A 25,617-nucleotide genomic window follows, 5' to 3' on the forward strand; every position below is an offset into this window, starting at 1 on the left:
AGCCTGTGCTCCGCAATGGGAGAGGCCACAACAGTGAGAGGCCCGCATATCACAAAAAAAAAAAAAAGAGAGACAAGACACAACCGATATCAGGAATGAAAGAGGGGACATCACTACTGATCCCATGGATGTTAAGAGGATAATAAAATACTATCAACTCTATAAACACAAATTAAATAACTTAGATGAAAGGGTTCAATTCCTCAAATTTAAAGGAAATTATTTTATTTCATTTCTTTTAAGTGTACTTAATATTTTAAAATAGAATTCACATTCTTTTTTTTACATAAAAAGTCACTGATGTCAGATATTGGGCAATATCAATTTTTAAAATTTAATGTATATTTTTCCAGAAATATAAATCAATTTTTTCCTTTTTTTTTTTTGCTTCATTGGTATAAACTGTTGGATTTCCTTTGAAGATAATCCCTGTATTTCCCCTAGTATGCCTATTTATTTTTGGAAAAATAGCTTTGAGACATCAAGCCAATGACAGATAATATCTTATATATTATCACTAACTTCAATTGGTTTTGCCAGAAAACAACCTGCATTTAAAAAATAAAGTTAATGCAGTCTATTATGTGTGTGAATGAAATCTCAGCATGCAATTAATCATTTTGGCAGCCTTGAGAAAGATTCTTCACTATACACCTCCCTGAAATTTCATTTATGAGAGTATCAATTCTTCAATGGCTGGATGGCTTCTTAAAACAGACAGGTTTTTGGTTGTCTTCCTAACTGATAGTGACTGGATCCTCTTAATATAGCCATCTGACAACATGTAGAAGGCAGCTAGAGTCGTTGTATTCATGATCTGGCTAATCTATGAGTATGAGTCCAGGCTGACTGCTTAAGAGCCCATCTAGTTTGGTATAAACTGTAGGAAATGTAAGCACTTTGGTCTGACTCCTGTGTCTCTAAATACATAGTCATTTGTCCGAAGCCAAGAAAGCTTTATCATCTGGCTTATTCATAGAGTAGCTCCAATAAGTTTCAGTAATATAAATGCTGACTGGTAAGTCATTCGAGGCTGCTAGAAGGAGTAAATGAGCCAGGATCTAGGAGTTTGGAAATGTATTACATAAAAAAGCCTCCACTTAGGTAAATATGACAATTACCTGAATATGGTTAAATACAGGCATACCTCAGAGATGCTGCGGGTTCAGTGCCAAACCACCTCAATAAAGCAAATATTTCACTAAAGGGAGTCATATGAATTTTTTGGTCTCCCAGGGCACATAAAAGTTATATTTACACTACACTGTAATCTGTTAAGTGTGCAATAGTATTGTATCTAAAAAAAGTAAATGCCTTAACTTCAAAATATTTTACTGCTATAAAATGCAAACCATCATCTGAGCCTTCAATGAGTCATAGTCTTTTTGCTGGTGGAAGGCCTTGCCTCAATATTGATGGCTTTTGATTGACCAGGGTGGTGGTTACTGAAGGTTGGGGTGACTGTGGCAGTTTCTTAGAATAAGAACAATGAAATTTGCCACACTGATTGACTTCCTTTCAAGAACAATTCTCATTGCACATCTCCATCAGAGCTCTTGTGTGACCAGGTACATTGTCGTTGGGCAGTAATATTTTGAATGGAATCTTTTTTTCTGAGCAGTAGGTCCCCAACATTGGACATAAAATATTCAGTAAATCATGTTGTAAACAGATGTGCTGTCATTCAGTCTTTGTTGCTCCATTTATAGAGCACAGAGTAGATTTAGCATAATTTTTAAGGGCCCTAGGATTTTCAGAATGGAAAATGGGCATTGGCTTCAACTTAAAGTCACCAGCTGTATTAGCTCCTAACAAGAGAGTCAGCCTGTCCTTTGAAGCTTTGAAGCCAGGTATTGACTTCTCTCTAGCTATGAAAGTCTTAGATGGCATCTTCTTCCAATATAAGACTGTTTCATCTACATTGAAAATTGTTGTTTCGTGTAGCCACCTTCATTAATTTTCTTAGCTAGATGGTCTGGATAATTTGCTGCAGCTTCTACATCAGCACTTGCTGCTTCACCTTGTGCTTTGATGTTATTAAGATGGTTTCTTTACTTAAACCTCATGAACCAACCTCTGCTAGATTTAAACTTTTCTTCTGCAGCTTCCTCACCTCACTCAGCCTTCATAGAGTTGAAGAGAGTTAGGGCCTTGCTCTGGATTAGGCTTTGGCTTAAGGGAATGTTGTGGTTGATTTTGATCTTCCACCCAGACCAATGAAACTTTCTCCATACCAGCAATAAGGCTGTTTCCCTTGCTTATCATTCATGCGTTCACTGGAGCAACACTTTTAATTTCCTTCAGAAACGTTTCCTTTGCATTCACAACTTGGCTAACTGTTTGGCGCCAGAGGTCTAGCTTTCAGCCTATCTCGGCTTTCAACACACACCTTCCTCACTAAGCTTAATCATTTCTAACTTTTGATTTCAAGTGAGAGACAAGTGACTTTTCACTTGAACACTTAGAGGCCATTGTAGAATTATTGATTAGCCTAATTTCAAATTGTTATGTCTCAGAGAATAGGGAGGCTTGAGGAGAGGAACAAAGATGGAGGAATGACCAGTTGGTGAAGCAGTGAGAATACACACATTTATTAAGATTGCCATCTTATATGCCCGTAGTTCATGGAGTCCCAAAACAATTACATTAGTAACATCAGAGATCACTGATCACAGATCACCAAAACAAATATAATAATAATGAAAATGTTTGAAATACTGCGAGAATTATCAGAATGTAACACAGAGACACAAAGTGAGCAAATGCTGCTGAAAAATGGTGCCAATAGACTTGCTTGACTCAGGGTTGCCACAAACCTTCAATTTGTAAAAAACACAATATAATATTCCATTTGCAGCAACATGGATGGACCTAGAGAATATTATGCTTAGTAAAATAAGCCAGACAGAGAAAGACAAATACTATATGGTATGATTTATATATGCAATCTAAAAAATAATACAAATGAATGTGTATGCAAAACAGAAACAGCCTGTGAGTCTGTTTCTGTCACAGAATACAAACTAGTGGTTATCAAAGGGGAGAGGGAGGGACAAATGAGGAGTATGGGATTAACAGATACAAACTACTATACATAAAATAGACAAGTAACAAGGATTTACTGTACAGCACAGGGAATTATACCCAGTATCTTGTAATAACCTTTAATGGGATATAATCTGCAAAAAAAAAAAAAAAAACTCGAATCACTTTGCTATACACCTGAAACTAACAATATTTTAAATCAACTATACTTCAATTTTAAAAATGCATATCTGTGAAGCACAATAAAGTGAAATACAATAAAATGAAGTATGCTTCCATACATGATTAAAAGTTAAAATCTGAAGCCAATTAACTGTTTGTCTTAACTTGAAACATGACTTTTTAAAAAATAAATGTTAGAAAAACTATTTTATTTTAAGAACTTGATGTGAAAATAAATACTAAGGACATAACCTAGACCTGACTGCATTTTTAATCCTTATGGTAGGTCAACTGCACCTCACATGTGATGTCATTTACATATTTTTTCACAGTAATTACTATTGTAGCTGAATTTATGGGAAGAATGAGACCCACTTTGTTGATTTCTCTCTCACTTTACAGAATCTCCTTTAATAAAAATTATATTGCATTTCTTATTCAATGGGTGATTATCCATTTTCCTTCTACTTCGTAAGTTAATGTTTTAAGAGGAAGAAGATGTTCACGTAAAATAGTTGCAAATAAAAATTGTAGGGGCTTCCCGGGTGGCACAGTGGTTAAGAATCCGCCTGCCAATGCAGGGGACACGGGTTCGTGCCCCGGTTTGGGAAGATCCCACATGCCGCGGAGCGGCTAGGCCCATGACCCACAACTACTGAGCCTGCGCGTCTGGAGCCTGTGCTCCGCAACGGGAGAGGCCAAAACAGAGAGAGGCCCGCACACCACGATGAAGAGTGGCCCTGCTCGCTGCAACTGGAGAAAGCCCTCACACAGAAACGAAGACCCAACACAGCCAAAAATAAATATAAGATAAATAAATTTTTAAAAATTGTAATATGTTATACACATTTTCATTGTTGATTTCAATGTGTGATGTAGAATTTTTTTAAATATTTATTAAGTGACCTGCTGAAATTGTGGAGTAGAGAAATCCAAGGATCTTTCAATCCACTGAAGCAACAAATAAGCTTCAAAAAACTGTCAGAATCAATTTTTTGAAACTCTGGAATCTAATCAAACACATTCAACAGCAACCCAAATGTCCACCGACGGATGAAGGGATATAATGTCCACTGATAGATGAACGACTAAACAAAGTGTGGTATATACATACAATGGGCTATTATTCAGCCTTAAAATGGAAGGAAATCCTATCACACGTTACCACATAGATGAACCTTGAGGATACTATGCTAAGTGAAATAAGCCAGTCACCAAAAGACAAATACTGTATGATTCCACTTCCATTAGGTATTTAAAATAGTCAAATTCATAGAAACATAAGTAGAATGGGAGTTACCAGTAGCTAGGGGAGGAGGAAAAGGGGAATCATTATTTAACAGATACAGAGTTTAAGTTCGGCAAGATAAAAAGTTCTGGAGATTTGTTTCACAACAATATGAATATACTTATGCCTGCTGAACTATACAAGTACAGATAGTTATGATGGTAAATTTCATGTTATGTGGCTTTTTTAACCACAGTTTTAAAAATGCAACAACCTGGAGAGTCCTTAAAGAAGAAAGAAGCTGAAAATTGTTGCTAACAGAGTGTTGAGGCATTTTTATTTACCTGCTTATCATCTGCCACTCGCCAGCTCAGAGATGTCCATGTGGATGATAGCCCACATGCCTGGTATGGCTTGTTAGTGCCAGAGGAGCAACATGAACCTTGTTTTCAAAGAGATGCAATTGTGTATTGTGACCTTTCCGGCAGCTCCCTGAGGAGAGCTGTTCAGGGGCTTCCCTTTGTTTTGCATCCCTCAAAACGGTCTCAAGGTTTGAGTAACCTCCCTGGAGGTATATGCCAAAAGCCTGTAAAGGAACATACAAGCCACCATCTGGAGCAAGGAATAACAGACATGGCAAGAAGCAGACAAACTGAAAAGCCTTGCAAGGAAGAAGCTGGGGAAGGAGATACATGGAGGATTAAGGGTTTTGAAATGCTTTTGTTTATACTGGGGACTCTCGAAGGACACATACATACCCAGGAATAGATGCATAGTCACAAAAGACCTGAGAAGGCCCGAGTTTTAACCTCTGCTGACCTTAAGGTTCAATATAAGCAGGAAGTGAAACCAAAGGCTGAGTTCTTAATGGCCTGGCTAAGCACTGAAAGCATGCCCCAACTCAGAGTCAATGCACAAAGAAAAGGAGAGGTTTTCTTGTTTGTTTGTTTGTTTGTTTGTTTTTGCTCCTTTCCTCCTCCTCCTCCTCCTCTTTCCCCCCTCCTCTTCCTCCTCCCCACTCTCTTCCTCCTCCTTTTCCTTCTTCTTCTTCTTTTACTTTCTCTTTTTCTATTGACTCCAGGCTTTTAAGGAAATCTCTGTCAAATCAGTAGCTGGCCACTAGGCTAACAGAACAGAGACTTCAGTGACTACACACAACAAACAATACACTCTTTGCAAAAATAGAAAAATTAGAAAAGTAACTAAGCAAAAAACTACAATATGCAACAGCAGAAAAAATAAAATAAACCTGAGGAGAGTAACCAAAAGAGAGTTGGTTGTGTATACTAATATTAGATTTTTTAAAATTAAAAGATACAAACAAGGACATTATATATTGGTAAAAGGGTCAGGTAATCAAGACAATATAACAATTAAAAACATATAAGAACAGTATGGAGGTTCCTTAAAAAACTAAAAATAGAACTACCATATGACCCAGCAATCCCACTACTGGGCATATACCCTGAGAAAACCATAATTCATAAAAAGAAATGAAACTGAGTTATTTGTAATGAGGTGGATAGACCTGGAGTCTGTCATACAGAGTGAAGTAAGTCAGAAGGAGAAAAACAAATACCGTATGCTAACACATATATATGTAATCTAAGAAAAAAAATGTCATGAAGAGATTAGTGGTAGGATGGGAATAAAACACAGACCTACTAGAGCATGGACTTGAGGACGTGGGGAGGGGGAAGGGTAAGCTGTGATGAAGTGAGAGAGTGGCAGGGACATATATATGCACTACCAAATGTAAATTAGATAGCTAGTGGGAAGCTGCCGCATAGCACAGGGAGATCACCTCTGTGCTTTGTGGCCATGAGAGGGGTGGGATAGGGAGGGTGGGAGGGAGGGGGGCGCAAGAGGGAAGAGATATGGGAACATATGTATATGTATAACTGATTCACTTTGTTGTAAAGGAGAAACTAACACACTATTGTAAAACAGTTATACTCCAATAAAGATGTTAAAAAAAATTACACTCTGGTGAAATAACTGTATATTCACAAGCAGTTATAATAAATTATACAAGAGACCCTTTGTACATTTTGTTGTCCAGTTTGCCTCATTGGTAACACTTTGCAAAAGTATAGCATAATATCGCAACAAAGCTATTTATATTGACACAATCCACCAACCTTACTTAGATTTCCTCAGTTTTACTTGAGCTTGTGTATGTGTATTTAATTATATACATCTTTTTCCCCGAGTAGGTTTGTGTATTCACCACCACAGTCAAAATACTGAACAGTTCCAACACCATGAGGATCTCTTTTGTTGCTCTTTCATAAACTTACTTACCTCCCTCTCCTCCTTCACCCATCCCTAACCAGTGGCAAACACTAATCTATCCTCCGTTTCTCAACTATTATTTCAAAAATGTTATCTAAATGAAATAATAAGATTTATAACGTTTTGGGTTTGTCTTTTTTCACTCACCATAATTTCCTGGAGATTCATTCAAGTTGTTGTGTGTATAGCTTATTCATCTTTATTGCTGAGTAGTATTCCACAGTATGACTGTAATATAAAGAAACTATAGTTTCTTTAACCATTTACCCTTTGAAGGATAACAGAGTTGTTTCCATTTTAGACTATTACAAATAAAGCTGCTGTGAACATTTGTGTGAATATTTTTTATAAAAATGAATCTTCATTTCTCTGAGGAAAATCCCCAAGAGTTCAGTTGCTGAGTCCTATGGTAAGTGCTCAGCTTTATAAGAACTTGCCAAACAATTCTCCAGAACAGTGTATATCATTTTAACTTTTCACCAGCAATATATGTGTGATCCCATTTCTCGGCATCCTCACCAATGTTTGGCATTGCCCTTCTCTCTTATTTTTTTTCTTTTTTGCCCACACCATGCTGCTTGTGGGATCTTAGTTCCCTGACCAAAGATTGCACCTGGGCCCTGGCAGTGAGAGCACCGAGTCCTAACCACTGGACTGCCAGGGAATTCCCGCCACTCTCTTTTATTTTAGCCCTTCAAATAAGTATGTAGTGATATCTCATTGTGGTTTTAATTTGCATTTCTCCAATGGTTAAATATATTGAATACCTTTTCATGTGCTTGTTTTCCATCTGTATAGTCTCTTTGGTAAAAAGTCTGCTCATGTCTTTGGCCTACTTTCTAGCTTCTATTTACTATTGAGTTTTGAGAGTTCTCTAATATAATCTGAATGCTAGTCCTTTGTAGGATGTGTACTGTGCAAATATTTGTCCCGTTTGTAGTTTTTCTTTTCATCCTCTTCACATGGACTTTCAAGAGCAAAAGCTTTCAGTTTCAATGAGGTCTAATTGATCAAGTTTTCCTTTTATTCACTGTGCTTTTAGTATAAGAACTAAGAACTCTGCCTAGCCTTGTTTCCCAAAGATTTTCCCTCATGCTTTATTTTTTTCCAGAAATTTTATAGTTTTATGTTTTACATTTAAAGCTGTGCTCCATTATGAGTTAAGGTTTTTAACAGGTATGATGTTTACTAGTCCCCTCCACCAGGAAGCCTACACAACCCACTGAACCAACCTTAGCCACTGGGGACAGACACCAAAAACAACGGGAACTACGAACCTGCAGCCTGCAAAAAGGAGACCCCAAACACAGTAAGATAAGCAAAATGAGAAGACAGAAAAGCACACAGCAGATGAAGGAACAAGGTAAAAACCCACCAGACCTAACAAATGAAGAGGAAATAGGCAGTCTACCTGAAAAAGAATTCAGAATAATGATAGTAAAGATGATCCAAAATCTTGGAAATAGAATAGACAAAATGCAAGAAACATTTAACAGGTATGTTGTTTAGGTCACAGTTTATTTATTTTTGGATACCCAATTGCTCCACACCATTTGTTGAAAAGCCTATCCCTCCTCTACTGGATTGTTTTTACAACTTGGTCAAAAATCAGTTGGGCATAGTTGTATGAGTCTATTTCTGGATTGTCTATTCTTTTCCCTTGAACTATGTATGTATCTCCACACCAGTACAACAGTATCTTCCTTATGGTATAGATATAGATATAGATACACACAACATTGGATAGAGTGGTGTTATTCTTCTTTTACAAAATTGTTTTGGCTATACTAAATCCTGTGCCTTTATATATACAATTTTGAATAAGGTTGTCTATGTCTACAAAAGACTACTGATATTTTTATAGGAATTGCAACAAGCCTATAAATAAATTCACATCTTTACTATATTGAGTCATCCAATCCATGAATACAGTATGCCTCTCCATTTATGTAGGTCTTTTATTTCTTTCCTCAGCATTTTGTAATTATCAGCATACAGAACCTGTACGTGTTTTGATAAGTGTATACCTAAGTATTTCAATTTATTTGCAATTATAGTAAATTATGTTTTTTTCAATTTTGGTTTCTGCATGTCCATTGTCAGCAAATAGAAATACAATTGATTTTTGCATGTTGATACTTTATTCTGTGACCTTACTGAGCTAACATTTGTTCTAAGCAGATATCACAGGCCTATACAATTCCTTTGCATGAATATGTGGTAGCAGCTATTATGGCATATAATAAAAATGTACACTCATGAAAGAATCTGGAAACTATGTCACTAAACAAAACCTACATGTACTAAGTATCATCATATGAGAAACATGGAGTAGAAGTGGAAATTAAGAGGACGGAAATATACTTAGTAGTAAAGATAGGCACTCCAGGCAAGAACTTGTCATTGGGGCTGCCAATCATTGCAAATTTCTAAACTTAGAAGATAGCAATGTCTCAAATGACACTTCTGATAGAGGAGTCAGTATTCATGAGTGGGTTTTTCCCACTGATCCATAGATGTTTAAATAATATGGTTCCATGTTGACCTCTTTTTTCCATATTGACCTCTTAAAAGGAGATTTCTCTCACTGAATTTAAAATTAGGCTTTCTCATCTAAACAAATTGCATAAATGATTGGCAATACTGAAGCTAAGATTGTGTCCATGTACCCTCATTTCATCAAATACCATTCAATTGTTGCTATGGTCTTTGGCAACACCATGTACTGTGTTCTGGGAACATAATTTTCCATGGCATAATTGCCTTAAAAATATGGAAGTTGCTTGTTTTCTACTTGTATTTATGATGAGCTTCTTAGAATGCCAGCTTCAGGACCATCTTCAGAGGGATTTTTTGACTCTTTTATTTCTGCTTCATATCTTAGGGCCTGGCACATAAGAGGTACCCTCAAAACATTTGTTAAAAAAATTAAATGAAGGAGTGATATGGAAATCAAATCTCTTGATACCTGCTCTTTATTTGTATTTTTTTAAAAAGTGAAGCTCGTGAGAAACCTGTGATTCAACTCCTGTGATTTCTGAGGCTTAAAAATACTTTACCAACAGAGAGGTATTAGTCAAAGGGTACAAACAGTTATGCAAGATGAATAAATCCTAGAGATATACTGTACAGAATAGTGCCTACAGTTAATAATATACTGAATACTTAAAAATTTTCTAAGAGGGTAGATCTTAACTGTTTTTATCACAAAAATGATAGTAATAAATAAAGAGGACAGGAGAAAACTTTTGGAGGTGATGGATATGTTTATGACATAGATTGTGGTGACGTTTTCGTGGTTGTATACTTATCTCCAAACTCAAGTTGTATACATCTAAAATGTACAGCTTTTTATGTCAATCATACCTCAATAAAGTGATTTTTTTTTTCTGTTTTTACAGTATGCGGGCCTCTCACTGTTGTGGCCTCTCCCGTTGCGGAGCACAGGCTCCAGACACGCAGGCTCAGCGGCCATGGCTCACGGGCCCAGCCGCTCCGCGGCATGTGGGATCCTCCCATACCGGGGCACGAACCCATGTCCCCTGCATCGGCAGGTGGACTCTCAACCACTGCGCCACCAGGGAAGCCCAATAAAGTGATTTTTAAAAAAGCACTATACTCATTCCAATGAAACACATCGGAGGATGTAGCTGTTGACATAAGCTCAGAATTATCCAGGCATCAGGAACGACTTTGGCCAAAATTAAATAGAAGAAATACATGATGCAGGAGTTTAAGATCTTTGAGTTTTAATTTAATTTGACATAGGAGCAAAATAATTTTTATTAAATTCTTTGGAGTTTATTTATGGGAAGTTCATAAAGGGAAGGGAACTTTTTATTCGTTTTCAAATTTGGAGCATCTCTACATTCTGGTCATTTTATTATTGGTATATCTAAATGTGATCTTATATTAGAACTTCTGATGAACTATATTGACCAACATAGACGGATGTAAGGGAAGATGGGAAATAGGAGAGGGAGTGAACTTAGAGTAAGAAACTAGGACTACAGAGAAAATAAGACTATGTTTGTAAATGAATAATTTGCTGCTACAGGTGTGGGAAATCTTGCTAATGTGTGTGTGGTAGCCAGGTGGCTAGATGAAATCCACAAGGAATTGATGGTACTACTGACAGTAGTACCAGCAGCACAGGGCTCAATTGGCAAGTAAGAAAGTTTCAATATGGTGAGTAAAAAGACACCTCTAATAAAATCTGGTGACGGGATATGCAGCTACACACTTGGCTTACTGTAAGTCTAATTAATGGTTAAGACATGTGAGTTAAAAGAACAAAGACCTTATGAAACATTGGGATGAAGGTGGGTCGAAGGTCCTCCATTTCCCTGACTACTGGTTTCCCTGTTGAAGGACTTCACAGTAACACTCCTGATCTCTCTCCCTAAACTTCCCTCCCTTGGGGAGGATGAATAGTGAGCTTGGGAGAAGAAATTGTATGCCTGGATCAGTCCCTTCTTTTGTCATTGGATCTGACTGTCTACAATGAGGGTTCATTCTGGCTTTCTTTATGCTGTAAGTTAAAATGGACCCTTTCTGTGGTACTAGGAAATGATGAAGGCAGAAGTTTTCTAGCAGTAACAGAGATTGGATAAGTAAACTTGTCTAGCTCAAGGGGGAATTATTTGCAAGTATTTTGGTTAAAAAAAACAAAAACAGTAATTCGAAAACATACATGCACCCCGATGTTCATAGCAACATTGTTTACAATAGCCAAGATATGGAAGCAACCTAAGTGTTCATCAATAGATGAAGGGGTAAAGAAGATGTAGTATATATATATAATGGAATACTACTCAGCCATAAAAAAGAATGAAATTTTGCCATTTGCAGCAATGTGGATGGACTTGGAGGGGATTATGCTAAGTGAAATAAGTCAGACAAAGACAAATACTGTATAATATCACTTATACATGAAATCTAAAACAATACCACAAACTAGTGAATATAACAAAAAGCAAACAGGCTCACAGATATACAGAACAAACTAGTGGTTACCAGTGGGGAGAGAGAAGGGCGGAGGGACAAGATAGGGGTAAGGGATTAAGAGGTACGAACTATTGTGTATAAAATAAATAAGCTACAAGGATATATTGTACAACACAGGGAATATAGCCAATATTTTATAATAACGATAAATGGAGTATAACCTATGAAAATATTGAATCACTATGTTGTACGCCTGTAACTTACATAATATCATACATCAACTATATTTCAATAAAAAATAAAAATAAAGAGGAAGAAAGAACTCTAAGGGATTAGTGCTATGGAAAATGTTTGTCAGCTGGCTTTATTGTCCTCTGAGCCAGCTGAGTGGTGGGTGGGGCATTTGCTTCCTACCTCACATTTTTTGTTATTCTTCTATTGCTTACAGCATATTGATACAGAAATCTATATGAAATGAATGGTTATGTATAAACACAAATGTTTCATTTTTGCCATAGGTGTTTTTGATATTTTTTTCATATATTTCTTTTCCTTTGATTTCAGCCTCTCCCGAAGGTTTCTTATTAGCCTCCTTTCTGATCAATAAAAGGTTTCTAATTAGCCTCCTTTCTGATCAAGGGCTATCAATAAAAATGATTGTTTGAAAAAAATGGTTTGGCAGTTTCTTAAAAAGTTAAACACATACCTACCATATAATCTAGACATTCCACTCTTAGATATTTACCCCAAAGAAATGAAACTATATGTGCATAGAAAGATTAGTGCACAAATGTTCATAGCAATTTTATTTGAATTAGCCAAAAACCATAAACAGGAAAAATCCACATGTCCATTAAGAAGTAAATGAATATAGCAGCACTATTCACAATAGCCTAGACATGGAAATTACCTAAATGTCCGTTGAAGATGAACGGACAAAGAACATGTGATACATATATACAATGGAATACTACTCAGCCATAAATAAAGAATGAAATGTCATTTGCAGTAACATGGATGCAACTAGAGATTATCACACTAAGTGAAGTAAGTCAAAGAGAAAGACAAAACCATATGATATCACTTATATGTGGACTTATGTGAAACAGAAACAGTATCACAGACATAGAGAACAGACTGGTGGTTACCAAGGGTGAGTGGGTTGGGGGAGGGGTAGAATGGGAGGTTGGGGTTAGCAGTTGTAAGCTTTTATATATAGAATGGATAAACAATGAGGTCTTACTGTACAACACAGAGAACTATATTCAATATCCTATGATAAACCATAATGTAAAAGAATATTTTAAAATGTATATATGTATAACTGAAACACTTTGCTGTACAGCAGTAATTAACACAACATTGTAAATCAACTATACTTCAATTTAAAAAAAGAAGTAAATGAATAAACTACAAACTGTAATATATCTATATCTATACCTATAACTACATCTACATCTATATCTCTATACCTATGTATATATCTCTATAGAAATATATCAGTAATGAAAATGAATTATTGATATATGCTACAACCTAGATGAATCTCAAAATAATTATCGTAGTGAAAGAGGAAAAGCAAAGAGAAAGCACATAGTGCATTATTGCATTAATATGAAATCACAGAAAATGCAAGGCCTATGAGTAACTGTGGAACAGGAGGGAGGTTGCAGGGAGTGGGAACAAGGAAGGATTATCAGAGGAGTCAGGAAGCTTCTAGGAATGAATGAAATGTTGCTATCTTGAGCGTGGTGATAATTTCATGAGCTTATGTATTATACAAAAACTGTGTTGTATAATTTAAAAACGTTAACAGTGTGTTTTATGTCAAATATACCCATGTACAGCCATTTAATAAAGTAAAATAATGGGAAAAGGCATACCATGCAAACATCAATCAAAAGAATGCTGGAGTGGATATATTACTATGGTAAAAATTAGATTTCAGAACAAGGAACATTAAAGGGATAAAGAGGGGAATAACAATGATAAAGGATTCAATTGAAGAACTAAAAATCCCAAATGGGTATGTGCCTAGCAACTGAGCTTCAAAATAACTGAAACAAAAAAGACAGTAGTTAAAGGAGAAATAGAAAATTATGCATTTATTGTTGGAGGTTTTAACACGATTCTCTGAATAATTTATGGAATAAATAGTAAGTAACTTTGAATAAGATTTAGACAAGACTATGAACTAACTGATCGAATTGACATTTATGGAGCACTCCACACAACAACTAGCATAATAAACATTCTTTTCAAATGCATATGCATCATTTAGCAAGATAGACCATATTTTGGACCACTAAAAATCCTCATTAATACCAAAATAATAAAATTATGCAAAATACCTTCTCTGATAATAATGGAATTAAACTAGAAATAAATTATAGAAAAATACTTTTAATACCCACTGTTTTAAAATTAAACATCATTCATAAATATCAATAACTCAATATGTCAAAGGGGAAGCCATAAGAAAAATTAGAAACTATTTTGAATGGAATAAAAATGAAACACAACATATCCAAATTATTGTGATGCTTCTAAAGCAATACTTAGAAATTTATAGCATGAAATCCTCGGAATAAGAAAGAAAAAAGATCCCTAATCAATTATCTAAGCTACCACATTAAGAAATTAGCAGGGGCCTCCCTGGTGGCGCAGTGGTTGCACGTCCGCCTGCCGATGCAGGGGAACCGGGTTCGCGCCCCGGTATGGGAGGATCCCACATGCCGCGGAGCGGCTGGGCCCGTGAGCCATGGCCGCTGAGCCTGCGCGTCCGGAGCCTGTGCTCCGCAACGGGAGAGGCCACAACAGAGGAAGGCCCGCATACCACAAAAAAAAAAAAAAAAGAAATTAGCAGAAGAGCAAATTACACCCACAGCAAGGAGGAAGAGTGAAATGATAAAAATAAGAGTAGGAGTCAATGAACTTGAAAGAAGAAAATCAGTAAAGAAAATGAATGAAAACACAAGGTGATTCTTTTATAAGGTCAAGAAAATTGATAGCACCCTAGCCTGACCAAGAAAAAAAAAGAGCAAGGGAAAAGAAATAAATTACCAATTATCAGAAATTAAACGTAGGATATCACTGCAGAGACTATAAACATTAAAAATATAATAAGGAAATACTATGAATAAGTTTTAATGCATAAATCCAACAACATAAATGATATAAACTAGCTTCCTGAAATAAACTACCGGCAGTCACTCAAAAAGCAATCTGCAGGGGACTTCCCTGGCAGTGCAGTGGTTAAGACTCCACGCTCCCAGTGCAGGGGGCACGGGTCTGATCCCTGGTGGGGGAACTAAGATCCCACATGCCACATGGAGTGGCCAGAAAAAGAAATCTACAGCGTTAATAGTTCTATATCTATTCAAGAAATTATATTCATAGTGAAAATCATTCCAACAATGAAAACTTCAGAACCAAATGTCTTCACGGGGGAATTCCACAAAATATTTAAGGTATAAATATTACCAATTCTACACGAATTTTTCTATAAAATAGAAAATAAAGGATCACTTCACACTCTTTTCATGAAAACAGAATTTTACCGAAGGCATAAACAGATAAAAAGATTACAAAAAATGAAAACTTAAATATGATGTTGGCGGTGGGTTTGTCATATATGGCATTTATTATGTAGAGGTATGTCCTCTCTATACTCACATTGTTGAGAGCTTTTCTCATAAATGAATGTTGAATTTTGTCAAAACCTTTTTCTGCATCTATAGAAGGGAATCATATGATTTTGCTTTATTTCATGAAAACAGAATTTTACCAAAGGCATAAACAGATAAAAAGATTACAAAAAATGAAAACTACAGGCCAATAACTCATTAATATGTTCAATAGATGCAAGCATCCTTAACAGGCCTATGTTCTTAATTGTAGACAATTTCTTAATGAATAGTTTCTTTGATCAATATAAAATGTTTTCTATATGTTTTTAAAAGCTATTTCCCTTGAATTATCTTTATGTTGTATTAATATTGTCCAATTTTTCAATCTTTAAATATATTCTTGGCATAATTTTTATATCTCTTCATTGTTTTTCAGAAAGTAATTTTAGGTGCTTAAATAAAATAGAAATACATTTGCCTAGTTAAATCTTACAATATGACTCTAATATTAGAGCCAACTCTCATCACCTGAGTAACCTCTTCCTCCACTTCTTTCAGATCAAATCTATTTTATCAGTTTTGTATATACCATTCAAGATCTTTTTCCATAGATATGGATATATCTTCATGTCCAAAGAAAATAATACAGAGTATTGTTTTCCATCTGTGTGAGATTTTTACATTAATGGTATCATTTTGTCTCTTTAGTGTGTAATATTATTTTCTTTCTATATTAATATATTTAGATTCATCTCATTCTTTCATTGGATGCATAATATTTCATTTTGGTCTAGACCTTCTATTAATTATTCTATCCCCTCTAATGGTACTTTGTTTCCCCTTGTTTTTGTTTTGTTTTATTATGAAGACAATGCAGTGAATAATCATGACAACAGCTCTTTCCTGAAGCACAACAGAGAAATACCAAAAGATGCTGAAAGAATCACACACCCAATTCACATACCTTTCACTTCCAGAAAAAAAGAAGTAACATTGGCTTTTAAACCCCAGAACCGATGCCTGAGTCATTTGCAGTCTCATGGGCTTTAAGAAATCTCCAGCCTTTGAGGTTATAGGGAAAAGAAGGAATTAAATATAACATTTAAAGAAAGTTGGCCTATTGAAACGTGGATTAATTGTGAGTTTTATGTAGAACACTATTAAGGGAGTGTTAAATTGAGGTGATTCTTTGTGGTGTTAAAAAAAATACTCCCTGCAAATAAAACTAGGAAGAGGAGACTAAGAAACAGAAAGGTTATACTGAAAGTAACAGAGCTAGTAAGTGGCAGAGCTAGAATTCAAGCCCACAAATGTCTTTCTGGATATCTCTCTGATTAGGAAGTACAGCTGTGAATGATCCCAATATGAGAGTTGCCAGATAAAATACAGAACACTCAATTAATTTCAATTTCATATAAAGAAATTTTTTTAGTGTAAGCATGACCCATGAAATATTTGTTGTATATATGAAATTCAGGTTTAACTGAGCTTTCTGTTATTTTATTTGCTAAATCTGGTAATCCTACCAATATTTACCCGCTATGTTTAACTATAAAGGCTGTGTATCTTGGTTTCATTTTCCATTCTCTCCTCACACACAAAAAAAATGTTTTGAAAACCTTCATTTGGTTTATATATAGGTATATTTCTGGACTTCCCTGGGACATACTCTATGGGTCCTAGGAGGTTTGAGGTGGGTTCTTCTTGCTTTTGAGTCCTCCAACTAACCACAGAGGGGTCCCTTCTGTGCTTGTTAATAAGAAGTAGAGCTGCGGTAAGCTCCATCTCTCTAACCTGAATAAGCATATATTATAGAAACTGTGAATGTTCTTACCTATTCTGTTGATAAGTTCATGTGGTATTCATCAAATGTACCTAAGTTTTATTTTTAAAATTAATCTTAATACAGCATATATGTAAAACACTTACCTATGAATGTATTATCCATGGTAGTCTGTAGGTTTCATCATTGTCTAGAGACCAGCATAATCCCTAAATAGCAGCCTCATATTTATCTTCTGTCCTGTGTCCCTGAGCACTATGAAGCAGTGTATCTATCCTCATTCAAGTTGTTCTTCATGGTCCTTGGTATGATGAGTGATTTTTTAACAAGTCCTGGACACTTTGACTATTGTGCTGGGAGATTCTTGATTTTAGGTAAATATTCTATTTCAACAGGTAAGCAGTCACCCTTTTTAGGTCTAGCTTGTAGAACCTGGCCAACTTTTGTGACCTTTAGTTCAAACAGCAATTTAATTTTCAGAGCCCAATTCAGTACTATTCTTGTTGGCTTCATTCTGGCTCTACTAGCCTCTCTCTCCATCTCTGCTGGTGCCACCTATGTGCCCAAGCCATTGGGTGGGAGTTGATGAAACACTCGGTCTTGGTTGCTGATACTGTGGTGGACTGACCCACCACTGCTCCATGCATGGAGTGTGGAACAGGTCCCTGGATGGGCCTTGATGACTCTGCCCCAGCTGTTGATTGGGCCACCACTGCTTCTATTGTTGGGCAGGGTGGATCTCCCCACTAGGTCTTTAATTGGTTGCCTTTTTCAATTCCTTTGGACAGAAAGATTTTGTTTTCTTATGTTTTTCTTTTATGCCTGTGGGAACTTCCAGGTTGGGGGTTTCTTTGGAGCCCAATCAGGAATATATAAGAGATACAAAGAAAACCCAAGAGACTCACAGTGGTGTCTTTCCTCAAGTTTTGAGTTCTGTGTCCTGTCAGCTTCTTTCTTCCATCTTCAGAGTCCTTTTATGATTGTCTGTTGAATTATTCCCATGGTATTTAGACAAGAGGAAAAAGGAAAGTTAGTCAATGCCATTTTGTTTTGGAACTAGAAGTCAGTTTATCGTTTCTGGAGTCATTTTCTTCATCCTACCATTTTCATAAACATTTCTTCGAAAATTTACCAGTGTCTTTAGCCCAGGCAGCTCCTCAGTGGCTGGCTTTTCTAGAACTACATCTGGAAGGTTAGTAGTCACTAAATTTTCTCCTCCCCATATTGTCCCAAAAGTACCAAAAATTCTTGGACATGGCCTCAATACATTCCTGGGGATGGTTGTAATCAAGTATCTCCATTATCAACAAGGATCTTGGTGGAGGGAAAATCTCATTCTCACATACTACTCAGGTTCTGCTTCCTCATTGGGGTCATCTCGATGTCCAGATTCTAACATTTTCTGTTCTACCTCATTCATTCATTTGGTCATTCATTTACCTTTAGCATCATGAGTAGTAAGTGAACCACTGAGCTGTGGTACAATACTATCGTTTTGATGATAAATTTAAGGTACAATAGAAAGAACATGATAATCTTGTGAACCAGGTCATCTGGAGCTACTGAATGTTTACCCTGGGTTTGGATCTATATGGATTTTGAAATCCGTTTCAGCGCAAGCATCTGTTATTTCAGGTTCTAAGATGGTCCTGAACAGACATTGAGCCCAGTTTTTGTGTGTCTGACAGGAAATCCAGAATGATAAATTATCCTTTTCTTCCACTTTAACTCATTGTTTCAAAATCCTTTTATTTTATGCCAATGGTAAATTTTGGGAGAATTGCTGAAATAACCTCTCCTAATATTTTATTCATTTATTCATTTACTGCATTGATTCTGAGGATGAATTTGTACTTCAGTTTCCTTGGAAAGCTAATGTAAAACTGATTGTTATGCTGATATTCTGGTTTCCATGACAACTGGAATATGCTATCTAATGGTCAGAGGTAGAAACAGTTAGCAAGGATATTCATGGGGAGAAAGAATGGCATACATGCATCTATAACAGGCCTACTGGGGAGTCTACCATCACTATGACTATGTATCTTTTTATGTGTGTGTGTTTGAGGGAATTAGTTATTTTATTGGAGAAACTGCGTCTCATCCCCCCTCTAATTTGGGAGAAACTGTCAGGTCCTCATGAGGAGAGTGGTAAATAACTGAGTCACCAGTTATTTATTCAATTTCCTTGTCTCTGTGCTCTAAAATAGCCTGACACCTGTGAGAGGAGAACCTATTGAGCCTTTGATTCTTTCAAATGGATTCTGTCGGTGGACATAGAATAAAATGTGGATGATCCAAAAGAGGATTAAATTAATTTTGTGATTTTAAAAATATATATAATATTTTTCAATTTTAACATTATGTATTAAAAATTCTCCTGACAACATGGGTATCACTTATCAGGAAAAATATGAATTTTAGTAATGATCTAAATTCCCCTTAAACTGTCCTATATATTCAATACCAAAATAATTATCAAAAGTTCCTTTTAATTACACAAGGCAATTATAAAATTTATCTAGTGTCAGTAAGGTGCCAGAATAGCTAAAATATTTTTATTATATAGAACCGTTACCAACTGCTCTTTTAGTGTAATAAAGAAATTTCCTTACTCATTATTTTTAGGAAATACTGCATTCAAGTGCCTACAAATTTCCACAGGCTGCATAGGACAAGAAGCTCTAAGGTAATAGCTTGGAATTTTGGTGATGTGGGTTTGGGAGAAAAGTGAAAAAAAATGAATTTCAGTCTATGGGTGTCGGTATTCATGGGAGTCATTTTAAGAAATGTGCACTTACTGAAAGAGAACTCCATACTAGGATTTCTTTTCCTTGAGGTATATGTTAATCAATCACCTGGATAAGTGGTAATCAGAATATTGCTTCCAAAATACTATTTCTATAGAGCATGACTATCAATTAGTTAACTGAAAACTCCTTTTTTTTTTTTTTTTTCTCTGATGTGGGCCTCTCACTGTTGTGGCCTCTCCCATTGTGGAGCGCAGGCTCCGGACGCGCAGGCTCAGCGGCCATGGCTCACGGGCCCAGCCGCTCCTCGGCATGTGGGATCTTCCCGGACTGGGGCACGAACCCGTGTCCCCTGCATCGGCAGGCGGATTCTCAACCAGTGCGCCACCAGGGAAGCCCCGAAAACTCCTTTTTGATTAGTGATTTTATTTCAATCTAAGAGCAATTGCAGAAAATGATTCATTTTTGTTAAAAGTATAGGAATTAAAAGCTCCTAATTTTTACATTTTATTACTTTCATTTTTTTATTTTATCGTGGTGAGAACATTTAACATGAGACCTACCCTTTCAATGAAATTTAAAGTGTACAATACATTATTGTTGACTGTAGGTACAATGTTATATAGCAGATCTCTAGAGCTTATTCATCTTACTTAACTGAACTTTTGTGTCTGTAACTTGCCATTTACCCCTCCTCCCAGATCCTGGAAACCCATTATTTCACTCTTTGATTCTATGAATTTGACCATTTTAGATATATCATGTGAATGGAAGCATGCAATATTTATCTTTCTGTGACTGGCTTTTTCCACTTAGCATAATGTCATCAAGGTTAATTCATGTTGTCACATATGGTTGAATTTCCTTTTTTTTTAATAGGACTAACTTTATTTTTTTTATTTTTTTAACATGTTTTTTGGAGTACAATTGCTCCACAATGGTGTGTCAGTTTCTGCTCTACAACAAAGTGAATCAGCCATACATGTACACATGCTTTCCTTTTTAAAAGCAGAATAATATTCCATTGTATGCATACCACACTTTCTCTACTCATCCATCTGTTGATGGACACTTAGGTTGTTTCCACATCTTGTCTACTGTGAATAGTGATGCAATGAACATGGGAGTGTTAATAACTCTTCAAGATCTTGATTCAGTTCTTTTGGATAAATACTCAGATGGGATCATATGGTATGTCTACACTTAGTTTTTTGAGGAACATCATACTGTTTTTCATGGTGGCTGCACCATTTTGCATACCCAACAACAACGTGCAAGGGTTTCACTTTCTCCATATTGTGGCCAACATTTGTTATCTTTTATTTTTTAAATAATGGCCTACCTGACAGGTGTGAAGTGATATCTCATTGTGGTTTCAGCTTGTATTTCACAGATGATTAGTAACATTGAGCTTCTTTTCATATCCCTCTGTCATGTATGTCTTCTTTGAAGAAATGTCTATTCAATTCCTTAGCCCATTTTTAAAGTGAGTTATTACTTTTTTTCCTATTAAATTATAGGGGTTCCTTTTATAATTTGGAGATTAACCTCTTATCAGATATATGGCTTGCAAATATTTTGTCCCATTCCACAGGTTGCCTTTCCCCTCTGTTGATGGTTTCCTTTGTGGTGCAAAAGATTTTTAATTTGATGTAGCTTCACTTTTTAACTTTGGTTTTGTTGCCTGTGATTTTGGTGTCAAATCCATGAAATAATTTCCAAGATCAATGTCGTGAAGCACTTCCTTTATGTTTTCTTCTAGGATTTTTAGAGTTTCAAGTCTTATATTTCAGTCCTTAATCTATTTTGAGTTGATTTTTTTGTGTATGATGTAAGATGAGTCCAATTTTTTTCTTTTGCATGTGAATACCCAGTTTTCCCGTCACCATTTGTTAAATAGACTATCCTTTCTGCATTGTGTATTCTTGGTAAGCTTGTCAGTTTATTTTTCTTTACAGTTTATTTTAAGCTGACAACAACTTAACTTCAATCACATACAAAAACTCTACATTTTAACTGCCCCCCACACATGCTTCATGCTACTGTTGTCATGGTTTACATGTATTTATATTGTGTATCTTTTAACTTATTTTTAAATTATAGTTATTTTTAATGCTTATTTTAATACTTTTGTCCTCTACCTTTAATACTAGAATTAAAAGTGTTTCTTTCCTGACACCATTACAGTAATACAGGATTCTCTATTTGTCTATATATTTGCCTTTCCCAAAGAGTTTCATACTTTCCTATGCTATTGTGTTCCTGTTTAGGGTCCTTTTGCTCCAACTTGAGCAAGTCTCTTTAGCATTTCTTGTGAAGCAGGCAAGTAGTAATGGACTCCCACAGCTTTTCTTTTTATTTATTTTTTGAGCAGGGGGAGTCTCTTTTTCCCCTTAATTTTTAAAGAACAGTGTTGCCAGATGTAATATTCTTGGTTGGCATATTTTTTTAAGCAGTCTGAATATATCATCCCACTCCCTTATGGCTTGCAAGTTTTCTCCTCAAAAATCCACTCATAGTCTTATGGGGTTTCCCTTGTATGTGAAAAGTCACTTGTCTTGGCAATTTGATTATAATATGTCTCACTGTGGATTTCTTTGGTTATATATTATTTGGGATCCATTAGGTTTCTTGGATATGTATGTCCATTTTTTTCTCTAAATTTGGGAAGTTTTCAGCCATTATTTCTTTGAATAAGTTTTATGGTCCTATCTCTCTCTTCTCCATCTGGGACTCCCACAATGCATAATCTGTGTGATAGTATCCCATAAGCTTTCCCACTCTTTTTACTTTTTTATTTTTTTACTCCTCTGACTAAATTATTTCCAATTGATTATCTTTGTATTCACTGACCCTTTTTTCTGCTTGATCTAGTCTCATGTGACTCCTTTAGTGGATTTTTCACTTCAGTTATTGTGTTCTTCAGCTCCATGAATTCAGTTTGGTACTTTTTAATATTGTTTATCTCTTTATTGAAATTCTCACTTTGTTCGTGCATCATTCTCTTGATAGTGGTGAGCAACATTATGACACTTAATTTGAATTCTCTGTCAGTCTCTGTAAATCATGTATCTTGATTTCCGTAAGGTTAGATTTTGGAGATTCATTGTACACCTTTAGTTTGGAACATCTTTGCCTGATTCTTCCATTTTTTTGACTCTCTGTGTTGATGTCTGTACATTAGACAAAGTAGTCACCTCTCCCAGTCAGTCTTCATGGACTGGCCTTACACAGGAGAAGACCCCCATCCATCACCCTGGCTGAAGATTTAAGGGATCTCCAACAACTGTTTCCCTCCCTAAGGAGAGGCAAGCTGCTGTTTTTGTCTGCTCACTTGGTCCTAATGTGGAAGAATCTATGGCCTCTACAAGTCCAAACTGCTGTTCTCCCCAAGGTGGCTAGACTGTGCTAGACCCATCAGAACTCCAAGACTGGAAAGTCAGATGCCATTTCTTTGGGCATCCCTGGAATAGATGGAGTGTTAGATGCATGGATCTACTTCTACCCTCACAGGGGAAGGCTGAGAGCTGGGATTTTTCATTCACTCACTCTATGCCTAGCAGAAGGGAAGGAGCTTTGGTATCTAACAGTCCAAACCATCATCTCCATTTTCCCCCAGGTGGCTAGATTGTATCAAACCTATCAGAGCTCCAAGACTGGAAAGACAAAAGCCAATTCTCTGGGGAGCCCCTCAGAAAAAGTTGGGGTGCCGAGCCAATCTCTTCCCTCCCCTGGGAGAAGCTGAGAGTTAAGTGGTTTCTTCCTGATCATATAGCCCTGCGCCAGAGGCAGAGACTGAGAAGGTGTCCTGAATCTGCCTGCTGGCTTCAAGGAGTCTGGTTTCATGTTCACCCAGGGTGCAGAAGCATTTCATTTAGTTTCTGGATTTATCACAAAGGGAATTTGTCCATGAATTGTTATTGAATTGGTGTGTTTGTGAGGGGAAGGAGGGTCCAAGACTTCCTACACCACCCTCTTGCTGATGGAACTCTTGGATATTTTATTCTTGATGATCATTTAAAAACTATGAACTGATGGGTCATGGATTGCGCAAGATTAATATTTGTTATTTATATTAATTTGATTTTGTATTTAAGCATTACACCATGTTCTAGAAGATCTGGATCAGAATAAATATTTGGATAAATGTAAACCTGAAAGTTTCTGAGATTTTAGGGGATACTTTAACAGGCTAGGTATTTTTCAGTGCGTGTACCAATGGTTAAAGAGAACACAGGGAGAAACAAGAAAGAAAGAAAAAAGGAAGGAAGGAAGCAAAGGGAAGGGAAGGGAAGGGAAGGGAAGGAAGGAAGGAAGGAAGGAAGGAAGGAAGGGAAGAAAGAAAGAGTGAGAGAATGAGATTTCTATGGGTACAGAAAATGAAATGAAATTACTGGAAGTTTATATATAAACTTGGTAGTAGAGGATGTATTGAAAAAGGGCCACTGGGTGCTGTGCCAGTTCATTTAGACATTTTTTTATGAAAGAGATTTTCCTATTATTTGTTTATATTAAGCATGCATCATTTTTTATCAGGGAAAACACTGATATTTTTATTTTGAGGTATGTAGGAAATACACCATCAACATAATTCACACTTTCTAAGTGACATACAGATATAAACAATAAAGTATGATGAAATCTGGTGTAGAACCAAAAATATAGACTTTCCGTTTTAGAAATTTAAAAAGACAAAAAAAAAAATAAATTAAAAGAGACAAAAAGGACTCAAATATTGACAATAATAATTTTACCACTTTTTTAACATTTTCAATAAGCATTTCTACAGTGATGAATACTGGGGAGCGATACCTGTCTACTTTGGCGGTTGATTAACCTGAGTTCTAGGCGCTCCACACCCCACCTGTGTGACCTTGGGAAATAGAAGCCCCCACCCCCAGCCCCCTGGTGTCTGTTTCCTCAAACTTTGGATAATCCAATTTTGCCATTATTTTTTTGTTGTTGTTTTACCAATCTTAAGAGGCAAAAATATGGGGTGCTTTTGCATTTGAAATTCTTTATTAACAAAGAAGGTAACTTTTATTATTCATTGGCCATTGTCTTTTTAATGTTTCCTTACTATGGAATCGAGGGTGTACAATAAATCTCTTTTTTCTTCCTCATGCAGCTTGTTGGAAAATTTAGATTAATATCTAAATATTTATCTATTGACAATTTAAGTGCTGAAAATTGTAGTCCAGCATTTCGAGACTGAAATCTTATGCTCCTATGAACTGTGGGTACCTCCATACTACCAGAAATAACCTTGGACTTTTTTTAAACACTTTTATTCATCCTTGACATTCCAGATGAAACACAGTGCACATTTGTGACCTCTAATCAATCCTTGCATTGAAGGGATGTTGATATTTTGTCTATTTGTCAGAAAGGGAGAGTGAGACACAGAGCAGCTTAGGAAAATGCTTACAGCTATACACCACTTAAGTAGCAGAGCCGCACTCAAACTTCAGCTAACTTACTGAATGATTCTCTGGTTAGAAAGCTACCCATGGAACTGCCCTACTGTTTTACATCCATGAAAAAACATAACAGCTGGAATGTGGGTTGTGATATGTGACTGACTTGGTTTTTTCCTCACAGAGAAACTGTTGAAAACTTTCCTTCACTTATATACAGGCATGACTCTGTCCCACCTGCCCTCATTCCTGAGTATCCCAGGAAGAATGTGGTGGCTTCTTGATTAAGAGGGCACAGGACTAATGACAAAGGGATTTTCTCTTTGCTTTTTAATTCCGAGATTAACTGTAACAGAGAGCA

The 25,617-nt window shown here is 36.2% G+C and overlaps 1 protein-coding gene across 2 annotated transcripts in view; it reads left to right on the forward strand.

The window, feature by feature from the left end:
* Window positions 1–10,399, forward strand: part of PWWP3B (PWWP domain containing 3B) — a 44,951-nt gene extending 34,552 nt beyond the window's left edge. The window contains exons 5-6 of one of the 2 annotated variants that reach the window (XR_008616377.1): window positions 7,923–8,093; window positions 10,132–10,399. The gene's annotated coding sequence lies outside the window, so the exon portion shown is untranslated. Of the gene's footprint in view, window positions 1–7,922; window positions 8,407–10,131 lie in introns of those variants that run through there. The other variant, XR_003677920.2, reaches the window with a different exon arrangement.
* The last annotated feature ends 15,218 nt before the right edge of the window (window positions 10,400–25,617 follow it).

Source organism: Physeter macrocephalus, chromosome 21 (genome assembly GCF_002837175.3).
Source record: "Physeter macrocephalus isolate SW-GA chromosome 21, ASM283717v5, whole genome shotgun sequence".
Lineage (NCBI taxonomy): Eukaryota > Metazoa > Chordata > Mammalia > Artiodactyla > Physeteridae > Physeter > Physeter macrocephalus.